This window comes from Pezoporus flaviventris, unplaced genomic scaffold (assembly GCF_033815535.1).
Source record: "Pezoporus flaviventris isolate CSIRO_AGI_PZ_B2104156 unplaced genomic scaffold, CSIRO_AGI_Pfla_v1 ptg000036l, whole genome shotgun sequence".
Classification (NCBI taxonomy): Eukaryota; Metazoa; Chordata; class Aves; order Psittaciformes; family Psittacidae; genus Pezoporus; species Pezoporus flaviventris.
The window spans coordinates 9,746,958-9,760,052 of record NW_026892584.1 but is presented as its reverse complement, the minus strand read 5'-3'; the positions used below and the strand labels follow the sequence as shown (position 1 = coordinate 9,760,052).

Genomic DNA, 13,095 nt, shown 5'->3' with positions numbered 1-13,095 from the left:
AATTGTTGGTTAATCCTTCCTTATGATTACTTAATTCTGAATAAACACATCTCTTAACTTTGGAAAAAGTTTCTTTCCTCCTTCTCCCTTTTTTAACATTTGAAACACAAGTATTATAGTAACCATGGTATCCTGATGACACAATGGTTACCATGAGAACAAAGCTGAAATAGTGTCATCAGAGCCCCTTCTCTCTACTGTGTGTTGAGTTTTATATTTAATAGAGATAGCCAAATTGCTGCCACCCAACCTGGCCAATTCTATCCTGCTTCACTTGGGTTTCAAAGCTTCTAAAAGCAAAGCTGTGCTGGGCTGCTTCCTTCCACCTTAGCACAGCTAGTTTTGCTTCAGGGCAGCAGTACCACCACTTTATAAGATAATTCAGCACAGCAGCCAGGTAAGAGGGTAACTACATTGCCTAAGACAGTCATGTCCCCAGGGCATACAGTATAGCCTTTGGCCCTGTGTAAAATGGCAGCTCTTGCTCTTTCCTTGCCAGACAAACCAGATTTTAAATCACATTTACTTAACTGTGCTGGAAGATTTCTTTGCTAGGTTAGCAAAGGATCTCTCAATGCATGATTGTGTGTGGTCCAGTCCTGCAATAACTTCTGCTCAGAGAGTGCTTTGTACTCACAAAGGGACACATTGGCTTCAGGGGTACTAGCTAAGTGCAGAGATGCAGCCTGTTACAGGACAAGAGTGCTGAAGTAGGCACCAGGACTCAAGACAACACCGACTCAAGTTGGACATGATTCATCTCTGTAAGTGCTCCTGTGTGCTGGCAATTCAGAAATTGGTTCAGATTCTGTGTTACCACCAGTCTGACTTGCTGTGAACACCAAGGGCTACCCTCCCCTGTGGCCAGTACACCTTACTGCTACAGGGCAAACAGGCATTGCTGAAATGCTGTACCCAGAGGGGAGCTCCACCTCCAGATAAGCAAAAGCTGTCCCAGTTAGTTTCCTCAGAGAAGCTCCTCTTTCTTTTATTGCAAGAACCGCTGGACATGACTCACTGCAGATTGTTTGCTCATTTTGCTATATATATTTCCCAAATGCTATTTTAAGTTGCATTTCTCCCTTATGCTCCTACAAAGTTTACTGCATGAAAACAACTCTCTAGTTTTAACTTCATATTTAACCAAAACAAATGTGGTGTGGTTCTGTTTAACTCAGTAGAGATAACTTGATTTGTATCATGCATACAGAGGGAAAGACATGAAGGATACTACAAAACAAAGGGGCCAACTAAACAGGCATTATACAAAGCTCCATGCATTTTGACCGTTCAACAGAACATTTCTACACCAACCAAAGTCAGTTCCTGCATATGGCTCACATACATTTCCTTCCTCCTCTAACCAGAATCTACTACCCAGGCGCTTCCTAAATCTTCTACCTACTACTTGACTTTTTTACCCCATTGTTTCACACAGTTCTTTCTGTTTCTTTGCCTTAACCTTACACACCTTTCTTGGAAAATCAGAATACAGAGTCATTGTCAAAGATTAACTGCAAAGATTCCCTCTAAAACCACAGAATAATTCAGGTTGAAAGGGACCTGTGGAGGTCATCTGGTCCAATTCCTACTACAGGCAGGACCAATATGGAAGTTAAATGAGATTTTTCAGGGCATTATCCAGCTGAGTTATGAGTACCACCAAGTATGAAGATACCACAGTGTCCCTGGGCAGCCTGTGCCAGTTGTTAATCATGCTTACAGCAATAGTCATAATTTCTTTATATCATTAAGGCAGCTCTTTCTACAGCTTAAGAGTGCATGCCTCCTGCCTCCAGTTCTTTTGCAATGCAGTCTGATTCTGTCTTTATTACTCACTGTTAGGTAGGTGAAGACAGCACTAGGATCCTCCCTTTGCCTTTTCTTATTCAGGTTTGGCAAAAAAAAACAAACCACAAAATAAAACAACCCACAACCAAAAAACGCCTTCAAAAAATCCAAACAACTGATCAACCCTCAGCGTTTTCAACCCCTCTTTGCAGCAGACCCCTCTACTATACTCTCTCTACAACCTCTCTCTTGTGAAGCTGCATCTGAGTTAGGAGTCTCCCTATACAGATACCTTACAGAGGGGAGAAATCGCTTGTCTCAACTGCTGCCTATGCTTTTGCCAATATAACCTGGTATGCAGTTGGCCTTCACTACTGCAAGGGCACACTGCTGATTCTGGTTCAACTTGTCGTACACTGGGACTCACACCTTTTCCTGCAAAGCTGCTCTCTGGCCAGATGGTCCCCAGCTGGTTCTGTCACATGGGATTACTCCAATACAAAAAAAATACAATGCAATATAAGACTTTGCACAAAAGCAAAAAATTCTACATTTCTCTCAGAACATCACAAAGTTTCTGTTGGCCCATTCCTCAGCTTCTTGACATCCCTCTGAACTGCAGCCCCAATTTGGTTTCATTTGTGACATGAGGGTATAGTCTCTCCCCTCATGTAGGTATTGATAAGTATATTAAACAGCAACAGTACCAGAGAAACATCACTAATAACCAGTCACCAGGTAAATTTTGAATTGTTGACCACTACCCTTCAAGCCCTGGGGCTCAGCCAATTTTTCACCCACCTTGCAGCTCACCTATCATTCCATACGTACCCAATTGTCTACAAGGATGCTATAGGAAACTAAGTCAAAAGCCTTGCTAATGTCAAGGCAAATAGCATCTACTGCTTTCCTCTTGTTCCCTGAACTAAACATCATACAAGATGATCAGACTGGTCAGGTATGGTTTGCCTCTGGTAAGCCCATTCTTGATGTTCCCAGTCACCATCTTCTCCTTCATGTGCCTAAAGATCACTTCCAGGCAAATGTCCTTCATAACGTGCCCAGTGACTGAAGTGGGACTGACCAGCCTGCAGTAAAACAGATCTTCCTCCTTGCCCTTTTTGGAGACGGGCATTACATTTACCTTTCTCATGTCACTGAGGACCTCCCTTCACAACCTTTCAAAGGCAAGAAAAAGCATCTTTGTACTGACGTATTTTTGGAATAGCCTTTTGTAGAAACAAACGAACAAACAACACAAAACAAAAGGAAAAGGAAAAGAGAAACACACAAACCCCCAGTCAAACAAAACAAAACACAACTAACCCTCTATTACTGAAGGATCTGCCCTTGGTAGTTTGAGGATACTTGCACAGAGTAAGTGTATCTCCATCACTTTTTCCTTGCATTACCTCAGGACAAGAAAGAGGTGAGAAGATAACACCTGACTTTGAAGCCAAATGTAAGCTGGCCCAAATATGGTTTGGAAAAGCCTTAAGGAAATGTGGATACATTCATTTTGTATGACCTCACATACCTGACACAGAGCTATTTAGCTGGACTTGAAGCATTTCTCTCCTGAGTTTACAATGGACTTCATCAGCTCTCTCTGCCATCTCCGGTTAGCCTTCTGTCTCTTTTATTCCACCATCTCTGTGTAAGACCTGTCCTGTTTAAAAGACACCAGGTAAAGTAACCAAGAGGGGGCAAAGAAATATAAAAGCCTGACAGGTTCCACTGGACTCTTCCCACTAGAAGCAGGATTAATCTTCTCCTTAGAATACAAAGTGGAAAAAAAAAATAAAAAGGATGCAGCCCATATGTAGCAACATGGCCAGATAATGCAACAGTTCTGGGCCTTGCTCCCAAATGGATCAGTTCTTTCAAATTAGCCAAATCTGCTGCATTTATTTATTAACTGCTACTTTCCCCCAAGACAATGCAAGTCCACTGTGATGTTTTATCTGCTATGTTGTCAATGAGACCCTCCTCTTTTTTAGAAATAAGAACTGAGTGGCACAGGAAGCATCAGAGCTGCAGCTGAAGAGCTCATCTTTCTTCTGAAGGAATCACCTTGGTGTTTGAAAAAGGTTTTCAATAGAGAAAGCTGCTCCTACTCTCATTGCCACAGAGCCTCAAAAAAAAAACCCCAACAAAACATTACTCACAATGGTGCTTGTGATTCCACAAGGCTTGCACTTAGGTCTAAGAACTGGGCTGGTGCTAGGTCATAGCTGCTAGCGCAGGTCAGCTGTTTTTCTACAGATGAAATGCAGGAAAAGGAAGCGACCTAACCAGTACACCCCATGTAACACTAACCTCTCTGAGTCTGTCTTGCAACAAAATTAAAATCCTCATAGACTATTGATGTTTACCCTCCAGAAGGCTGATTTGCTTGTATGAACCTGAAATTTGAGGTTTAAGAACAAAAATAAAATATCTCTGTAGCAAAGGCAGTCCCAAAGAACAGCCCCAACTCACATCCCTCATTCACTAACACTTATTTCACCAAAAGCAGCATGTTGTGAAAGCCTGACTGCTCTTTGCTGCAAGCAGTTGGAAGATCAAAAGGGAAATAAAAACCAAAGTCATTTAGAAATTAGCTGAACTAGATTATCAATGAATTTCTGAGCCACAAAATCAGACATAGAGGTTAACAGCAACGCAAATATGGCAGTGTAACAGCTTCAAATACAAAAATTTCCCAGATGTTCCCACCTTAACCCTTACCCAGGATCCTTTACCGGGTCCAACAGCTGCCCCAGACCCAGCTTAGTGTAAGTGCTTCACTCTCAGTAAGATCAAGCTTTACCCACAACCATACCAGCAGATGCCCCAAAATTATTTGGTACTGAAGCACTACCTCAAACTTGGCTCATCAGCTGTGCTTCACCAACAGCTCAATCCTGATCCCACCTGTAACCCTAAGTCAGCAGTCTCTGCCTGCCTACCAGAAGCAAAGTCCCTAGCATAACTGGCAATAAAACCAGCTAATTGGTCACTGAATCTCTAATCTTCACCCTCTGCCTCATGTTGGATGTTAACCTCACCCCAATCTCACACTTAAATCCTTTCTAATTGCAGCAGGCTTGTGATTTTGGCCTTCCCCACCAATGATTCTTTCTCATTGCCCTCCATAGGCTCAAGCTACGCCCTAGCCCTGCTAGAGCATGACTGGGTGGGTGACAAACCCTAATGCCAGATTGCAGCCAGCCTAAATTCAAGCAAATCATGCCCTAATTGGCTCAGCCATATACTCAACCCTAAATGTTGGCCCCTTCTGACAAAATTTTAACGGAGTATCTGGTTGACCAATTCCAACATACTCTCTGCAGCAAGCAGTTGACAGCTTACAGGGTACCCAAATTTTGCTATTCAAAACCAGCTGGGGCAGATTTGGGCTGTTTATCAGAAAACAGCCAACCCCAAAACCTAAATGAAACTCCTAACTCAGCATAGAGAAGCACACAGCGATAGCACATGTGAGTTTAATGTCATAGCTCCTGCACTTTGGTAAGCCAAGAAGCAAAATGGTTCCTCAGAGTAAAGCAGAGAAGACTTGCTGCCTCTCAACTATTCACTGCTCTGGCCCCGTTCCCTTGCAAAGCTATCGTGCACCTCAAAGCAACAAGCAGCAGATGGCTGGTACAGTACCTAAGAGCACCTGGGACCAAGAAGAGCCAATTCCCTGGAATTCTAAGAGGAGTTCCCATAACAGGCTCATTCCAGGTTTTCATGACAATGACTTTTGTAAGGGAAGAGGATACTGAACTAGTCCAGTAGTAACTGAGGGGTCCAGTTTTGCCTCTTACATCAAATTCTGACTCACCCTGCACTGATACCAACTCGCAATTCTCTCCTAATTGGGAAAATCACTAGGGTAGTACTCACTGTCAGAATTCTGGGTCATAAAGTCATTCTCTGACTCAGAAGGTTTACAACAGCTGTGGCAGTGATATGTGCTGTAGGTGAGTCATGTTGAACTGTTAGCAAAAACATAAAACCTTATAAACCAAATACATAAAGAATTGCATTGACCCACCTAAATTGTAATCTTACATTTGTTATTCCATAGCAAAGGACTTGACAACGTTTTATTGTGCATTCAGTTTTCAGAAATGCAAAATGTAAAAAGTAAAGTTACTAAGACACTTCTCATCATATGAATCCAAAGCAGCTTTTTAAATTCAGAGGCTAAAATTCTAGCTGATATAAATTTCCTGGCACGCATTGAATTTGTGGAGGCATACAGATTTAAAACAGTTCAGAATATGATTCTAGATTCATGGGATGAAAACCAGTGTTTAGTGATTATGTAACTGCAAATGCAGATATGCTTCAAGCGCAGCATGCATATAATGTATGTAACACAAAATATGCCATGCATATTCAGAGGTGGAAAATGACCTGTTCAATTTAAATTGTAGGAGAGATTTAGATAGATAAATACTCATGGGGTTTCCAATCAATAATTCCAGTAAAGAAAATTAAGAAAATATATATTCAGTAACCCAGCAAAATTACTGACATTCAGTGAGGTAATTTCACTGACCTGGTAGGCCCCCATTACCTGAACATCTAATGCTTTGACTCTCCAGTAAATTAGGCTAGTAAAACAAACATCACAAATGAAACTCTTATGATATTCACATCAAACCTGGGAAAAACTCAGATCTCCAGCCAGAGGTTCTGAAGTATGTGTTTAACAAGTTACAACTTTTTTAAGGACAACTGATCTGAGGAACAAAAGGAGTACAACGTTGCCCCACAGTACCAAGTAATTGTTGGAAAAAAAAAATGGGCTTAAAATAGTCTTTGAGATTCTTTCCTCCCTCTTATCACTTCACAACAAGAGTGACAGTTCAGGTATCAGGTGCTGGGGTTTTATCAGAATAAAATGAGTTGCCTTTGGTGGAGCAAAGTAGGTTTACAGGGGATGAGGAATCAGCCATGTTGCCTACATATAAGGCCAGAGTCATGGCTCTGGTTTTATAAGGCATCAACTTTTCACCTTCTGACCTGAGTTTTTTCATGCAAACTTCAGCTGACCAGAGGCACACTCTTTTACTTGAACACAAGGTCAACCATGCTAGCTAATGTGTTTGCACCAAGCCATAAGGACCCGTGTGCTCCAGCCACTGTTCAGATGTGTGAAATACAAACTCACTCCTCTAAACGAGAGAACAAGGTTTTATTGAGGGACATAGTCAATAAAGCAAAAGCAACAGCGCTGGGCGCATGACCGTAGCCAGAGGTGCAAGTGATTAGTATTTGTTACAGGTTTATATACTTTCACTATTACATTAATTACATACATATTCATAATTTCTGCATATAGGTGGGGATATTATAAATAGCTTCAAGAATTTATTATCATAAGTCTCCTCCTCTTGGTGTCTGCACACTGCTCTGCGGTGATTGTGGGCAGGATGTGGGAGGATGAAGTAAACAGTCTTCCTCTTGTGAGTAGGGGTCTTCAAGATGAAGTAAGCAGTCTTCCTCACAGCAGTCTTCCTCTACCTTTGGCAGTTGGACCCCCCAGTAATCACACAATCAGCTATATCTGTAATTATTCTAATAACCAGCAAAGATTTAAAACAGCGTGCCCTTCCTGCAAAATTTATTGCAGGATGGGCAGATAAGGAGTATCCCAAGCTAGCAGATGTTTGGGAGGCTCTGTCTCTAAACTGGTAAGTAGAAGGATGGTGTGAAATAACTCATTCATGTTTAGTGGGGTCACTAAATACTGTTATCTCACCACAGACTTACAACACAAACATTGTTCTTTAAAGATACTTTAGAAGACTAGTGTGAAACAATTCATGTTAAGTGGGGCCACTACATTCCACAGACTTACAACATAAACATTATTCTCTTTCTACAACCTAAGTTAAGCTAAAAAAAGTACTTTAACTCTGTTTTTCCAGGCACTAGCTTACCTTATATCACCCCCCCTCTTTCTTTTACCTTTACAAATTCTTTTGCTATGTGACTCCGTTTTGATCAAGAGGTCCAAACCTTAATTTATTGCCTAGTCTTGTGTCTTTAGCGAGTTCTGTTTCTGTTATTGCAAACTCGTACAGTAATATCCACATAACCAATTTGCGAAAGCCAATACATTTATGTGTTTATCACAAGATGCGGGCCTGGGAATTTGGGGACTGAATTATAGAATGCTTTATGTCGGAAAGGATCTTAAGATCATCTAGTTCCAAACCTCCTGCTATGGGCAGAGACACCTTCCACTAGATCAGCTTGTTTAAGGTCTTGTCCAACGTGGCCTTGAACACAGCCATGGATGGAGCATTCATAATTCCCCTGGGCATCCTGAATAACAGGAACAAACCCCTGAGAAGATGTAACTGCATCTTAAAATGGTGTCTCAGTCTTCTCTGAGGAGCGGGGGAGCAGCTTGCAGTCTGCGGCAGCCGGTTCTCCGCCGTTAGGAAGCGACGGCAGCCCAGAGGTGAGGGTCGGGGCACAGCCGTGCCCACCTGGGCCTACCAGAGTAGCCCGCCGACTCAGGCGGCCTCGCTGCGGCTGCGTCGCGCCAAAGAGCGGGGGCCGGCTTCCCTCTGGCCGCCGCCTGGCTCTCCCGTTAGCCGCCTATTTCATTCATGCCTTCTCCTTCGCCATCTCCCTCTCCGACTGAAGGAAAACGGGAGCGCGCGTGGGCGGCCGCTGGAAGGCTCCCTGTCAGTCAAGCGGCCGAGCTGAAAAGAAGGCGAGCGAGGGACAACAGCTTTCCCGGGGGAGGGGGTGGTTGTTGTCCCTGCCGATGGTGTCCCCTCGCAGACCTTCCCAGGGGCAGCCGCAGAGACGGGGTGTGGGGAAGGCGGGAGCGGGTTCGCACCACACACCTTCCCACCACTGGGGGGGCGGGCAGCAGCGGCTCCTCTCTTGCCCGCTCCTCACCTGTTCCCGCTCCACCACACACCCCTACTCGGCAGCGGCGAGTGCTGTCTGGCGGGAGCGCCGAGCGGGGGGGGTCACTGCCTCAGGTGGAAGGGAGGTAGGGCGCTGTGGCGTTCTGCCGAGAGCTGCGGAGGGAGACCGCCTGCCCCCTCCCCTCGCCGGAGGGCGGCCCCGGTGTGTGTCAGTGGCGGGGGAGTACGTGCGGTAGCGGGTAGCTCTCGGATCTCCCCGGCTCTGTGGAACTTCCTCACAATCTGAGGGGCGCTTCGTGGTCCCGGGTACCAACCGACAGGGGGTGCAGGGTGTGTGAGGGGAGGTTTGCGGAGAGGCTTGGGGCAAGTTGTAACGGCTTCAACGGTCATAACGGTTGGGGGGGGGGGGGGTGTCTGCCTGCCGGCGCGCGCTCCCCACAGAGGGCTGAAGTGGGCAGGGTGCTCAGCAGCTGGGTGGGGAGGGAGGGGTGCGGGCGGCTGGCTGGCAGCGGCGGCGGGAGCGGGGGCGCCGGTGCAGTGCGCAGCAGGGCTGGGGGCTTGGTGGGGAAGAGGCACGGTGTGTATGAGACTGCTGCACACCGCAGCGGGCGGTGCTGCCTTTGTGCTCCTTCCGCACCTGAGCGCGGGGCGGGGAGGGACGGCGCAGGTGGGGGAGGGCACGGGAGGCGGTGGCGGCTGTGGCAGATCCCCCGAGCCAGGGAGGTGAGGTAAGACAAAACAAGGCTAAACTGTGCCCTGCTGTGCTGCGGCGGCCGCTCCCAGGGCTGCGAGAGGCGGCTGCACACCTCGGGCTGTGCCTTAGGCCGGCGGCGGCCAGGGCAGGCTTGGCTTTCCCGGCGTCCGCTTCCCATCGCGTCCCGCTGCACAGAAAGGAATGCAACAGGAGCAGCCCAGTCCCCCGAGGAAGGACGATGCTCGGAGGTGGGCAAGCCGCAGTAGCCCGGCCGATGCGCGGAGGGGCTGAGGCGGGGGGAGCCGCTGGTTGTGCTCGTTGGGCTGCTGGGAGTTCTGAGCCGGTCTTCGCCCGCTCCCCTCCCGTCCCTGCTCGCCGGGCCCTGGGCGGGGGGCGGCGTGCACAAGGCTGGGTGAATTCACGTTTTCCCCCGCCGAAGAGCATGCCAAGACACGCGAAGCAGATTCTGGTGTATGCGCTTCGCGGATCTTGCTTGGGAAAGACTGGGGGATTTGGGGGGGCTGCCTTCAGACTGTTATAGTTGAGTAGTTAACTACTGGCTGCAGTTAAAATTTTAGCAGCAACAGCTTTTATATGCTTTTCGGGGATATTGCTGTCTTTTGAGCTGATGTGATAGGCTGCCGTGGTGCACTACCACTTTCTACTAGGTGGCAGTGCTGAGATCAGGATAGTTGGCATTGTAGCTAATAGTGTTGGGAAACTGGAGACTTGCGTGCAGCTGGATTTTGGAGTTCTGGGTGGAACAGCAGAGGCTTCACATGTGCTCAGTTAAGCTTGTTTGCAATTTTTTTCAAACTTTACGTAAAGGTATCTTGTGCAGTTACGTTATAGTGAGACTGTGATTTTTACACGATATTTTGAAAAGAATAAATTTAGTAGGTTAAGCCTTTGTATTACATCATTATTTACAAAGTTTCTGGGGTTTGGATCCAGCTCCACAGGCTACCTACCACCTGATTGCAAAGATTTACGGCTGAGGATCAAATTCTGTTGCTTGTGTTAGAGCCGTAACTGATTCAAAAGGAGTGTGGCTTCATTGGCCTCTTTATTTCATGAGTGTTGTATATAGTGACAAAGCAGGTTTTTTGTTTGAATTTGATTACAGTGTTTTGTTAGGCAGTTTGAGTGAACTCTTTTGTTGTATAAATAATTAATGGATCAAGTTCAAATCTTACATAGACCCAGAGCTCACATTGACTTAAGCAGAAGTTGTGAGGTAAAAAAAAAAAAATAAAAAAATGTGCTTGCCTTATGCTTATTTTGCAGGTTTTTTTCCCCTTTGGAGTACCAGAATGTGGTGCTTTTCTCAGTGTTTTCATTGCTGTGTTCAAATTAGGGTTGTATATCCAAAGCCAAGGATTGTTCAGGGGCATAAAATGCACCTATTGTGAGAAAATATAGCATATTGGTTTGAGTGTGAATAAAATGGACACCATAACTCTCATTTTAGGTTTGCACATAATGAGTCCCAGCTATTTCAGTAGGTATGTACAGGAAAGTAAGCACATGTTCATTTGTTTAATTAATTTTGTTGTTTGAATAGGCTTTATTCTTTGTAATATTTTGTTGCTGGTTTTGTTGTTTGGGGTTTTTTTTGTTGTTTTTTTTTGTTGTTGTTGTTAGTTCCTTTTTACTCCTCATTTAGCGTTATCCTTGTGGTTTAAGGGCTAAGCTTTAAAACGTTTGTCACTCCACTGGAGAGAGAGTTGCCAACTGAATGTTGTGCATGTAAAACAAGTCTTTAAATAGCAAGACCAACAATTTAGTATGTAAATGGTAGAATACACAACAAGAATTCAAATCTCGATGATTATAACATGCATCTTTTGATATTAATAATGATAAAGTACAAAAGCAAAAACATACATTCAGCTCTTAAGGACCTATACTGTTTTGAAATGGAAGAGCTGTTTTCTGTTATGTAGCTTATGCTTAAAAACAGAGAGGGGCCCCCTTGAAAAGTTATCTATGAACATTTATTTTGTTTTCTGGATCTCAAAATCCATGTAGCAGGATGTTTTCCAATATCTGCTTTCTCAGTATTTGGAAAGGCAGATGTTGCTGCAGAAGGAACAATTATGCTGATTTGCAGCACGGGGTGAGTGTGGGGGGAGGAATTGTTCTAACTTTCTGCTTCTGCCTCAGAAGATCAGCCATTTAGCTGTTTTGGGCTTGGGGGAGAGATGAGATAGGGAAGTTAATGTAGAAATTAGGAAATTCTGTTTTGAGAATGTGTAAATTTGCCTATCAGTTTACTTTAAAGAATACCACTTGCTTGGCTTTACTTCCCAATTGTCCACAAACAGACCCTCACCAAAAGTAGGTTTTGTTGGTTTAGTTGCTTAACCAGATCACTCAGTTATGTGGGATGTTAAGTCAAAAGGCAGAAAAAGGCAGTGGATGCTACAGCCCTGTCGGCTTTTGTAGGAGAGATTTTCTGAACTGTAGGTTTTTAAAAAGTGCTTGACAAAGTATTTTTGATGAATGTGCTTGACAAAGTGTTTTCTTTAGTGAAGCAAAGTATCTTGCTTCACTAAAATAACTGAGAATTTTGCTGTTGGAGTTCTCTTTCAGTTTGCTTCTTAGCCTGTGTAGACCACAGCAAAGTGTGGCTGATGGGCCCCAAGATTTAACCTATGATAGGGCATGGGTTCTTGGTTTAAGCTGACACTTTAAAGAGTTTATTTTTAATTTTCAGAGGCAAAGTGTTTCTACATTAGAGGATATTTGAGACTCCCTTTGAAAAAAACCCACAACAGAACAACCAAACACACAAGTAAAAATTAAGAACGGAAGAGCTGGTTTGTACTAATGCATCTTTAGCAGATTAAGGCCAGAAGAGATGCAGAGTATGTGTATGCTACATGTATTTGTGCTACTGCATAGCGAGTGAGCCATGAAAAAGGCAAAGGTCTTGAATGTCTCTGGAACGTGGCAGGATTTTTTATCTCACTATGGGGTTCTTTCCCAGTAATTCTTTTTTGGCTCTTTTCAGACTCCTCCCTTAATGGTACGGAACCAACTTGACCTGTGATCTTGAGCAGCACTTTAAAAAAGCTAGTATGGTAATAATTTGCACGTTAGAAGTCAGAATCGTGCTCCTGTGTTATAAGACTCCTGATTTGTGACCAGCTAGAATTACAGTAAGTGGTTCTGTATGTTCTTGGTTTGTGCCTTTTTTCCTTTTAGCCCTCTCTTGCTTGGAGTTTTGCTGCATGTGACCTATAACATGTAACTCCTAACCTGTTCAGGGCGTGAGCAGCCTTTCATAATTTGTTTCACTGGGGCTCGATTCCGTTTGGATCTCTAAGAGATGGGTGAAATGAAAAGTTAACAATCTGACCCTGGTTTAAGATCAAGGATAGCTGCCCAAAATATTTAGTCTTTTGAAGAGGTAGACCTCTAGCACAAAAAAATATTGTTTCTTGTTTCCTTTCTGATTCTGTATTATAATTGGTTTCATTCTGTGTTTTAGTGCTGTGCTTATGGGTATAACAGCTAGATAGTGCAACTTGCATTTTTATAGCAATGCTGACCTGTGGACACAATGGCATGTGTCAGTGGGAACTCTTGGTTTTGACAGAAGCTCATCCTTCAGGTATAAGCAACTCATTTTAAGTTGCAGAGGGTCTCCTTTATTACCAGATAAACACCTTTAGAGTAACCTTGTCAATCACTGCAGTATAATAAAGCCATTTAGAC

The 13,095-nt window shown here is 44.3% G+C and overlaps 1 protein-coding gene and 1 long non-coding RNA gene across 10 annotated transcripts in view; one reads left to right on the top strand and one right to left on the bottom strand.

Moving 5' to 3' along the window:
* The window catches only part of LOC133274198 (uncharacterized), a 46,677-nt gene extending 37,778 nt beyond the window's left edge, over positions 1-8,899 (bottom strand). For 2 of the 3 annotated variants that reach the window (XR_009745060.1, XR_009745061.1), the window contains exons 1-3: positions 8,707-8,899; positions 3,960-4,050; positions 3,329-3,460 (exon numbers count right to left, since the gene is read on the bottom strand). This is a non-coding gene — a long non-coding RNA (uncharacterized LOC133274198). Of the gene's footprint in view, positions 1-3,328; positions 3,461-3,959; positions 4,051-4,535; positions 4,603-8,706 lie in introns of those variants that run through there. The other variant, XR_009745062.1, reaches the window with a different exon arrangement.
* Positions 8,900-8,963: 64 nt separating this feature from the next.
* Positions 8,964-13,095, top strand: part of PTPN5 (protein tyrosine phosphatase non-receptor type 5) — an 82,376-nt gene continuing 78,244 nt past the window's right edge. For 2 of the 7 annotated variants that reach the window (XM_061463044.1, XM_061463043.1), the window contains exon 1: positions 11,924-12,536. The gene's annotated coding sequence lies outside the window, so the exon portion shown is untranslated. Of the gene's footprint in view, positions 8,985-9,412; positions 9,621-9,821; positions 9,844-11,920; positions 12,537-13,095 lie in introns of those variants that run through there. The other 5 variants (XM_061463041.1, XM_061463040.1, XM_061463042.1 and 2 more) reach the window with 5 other exon arrangements.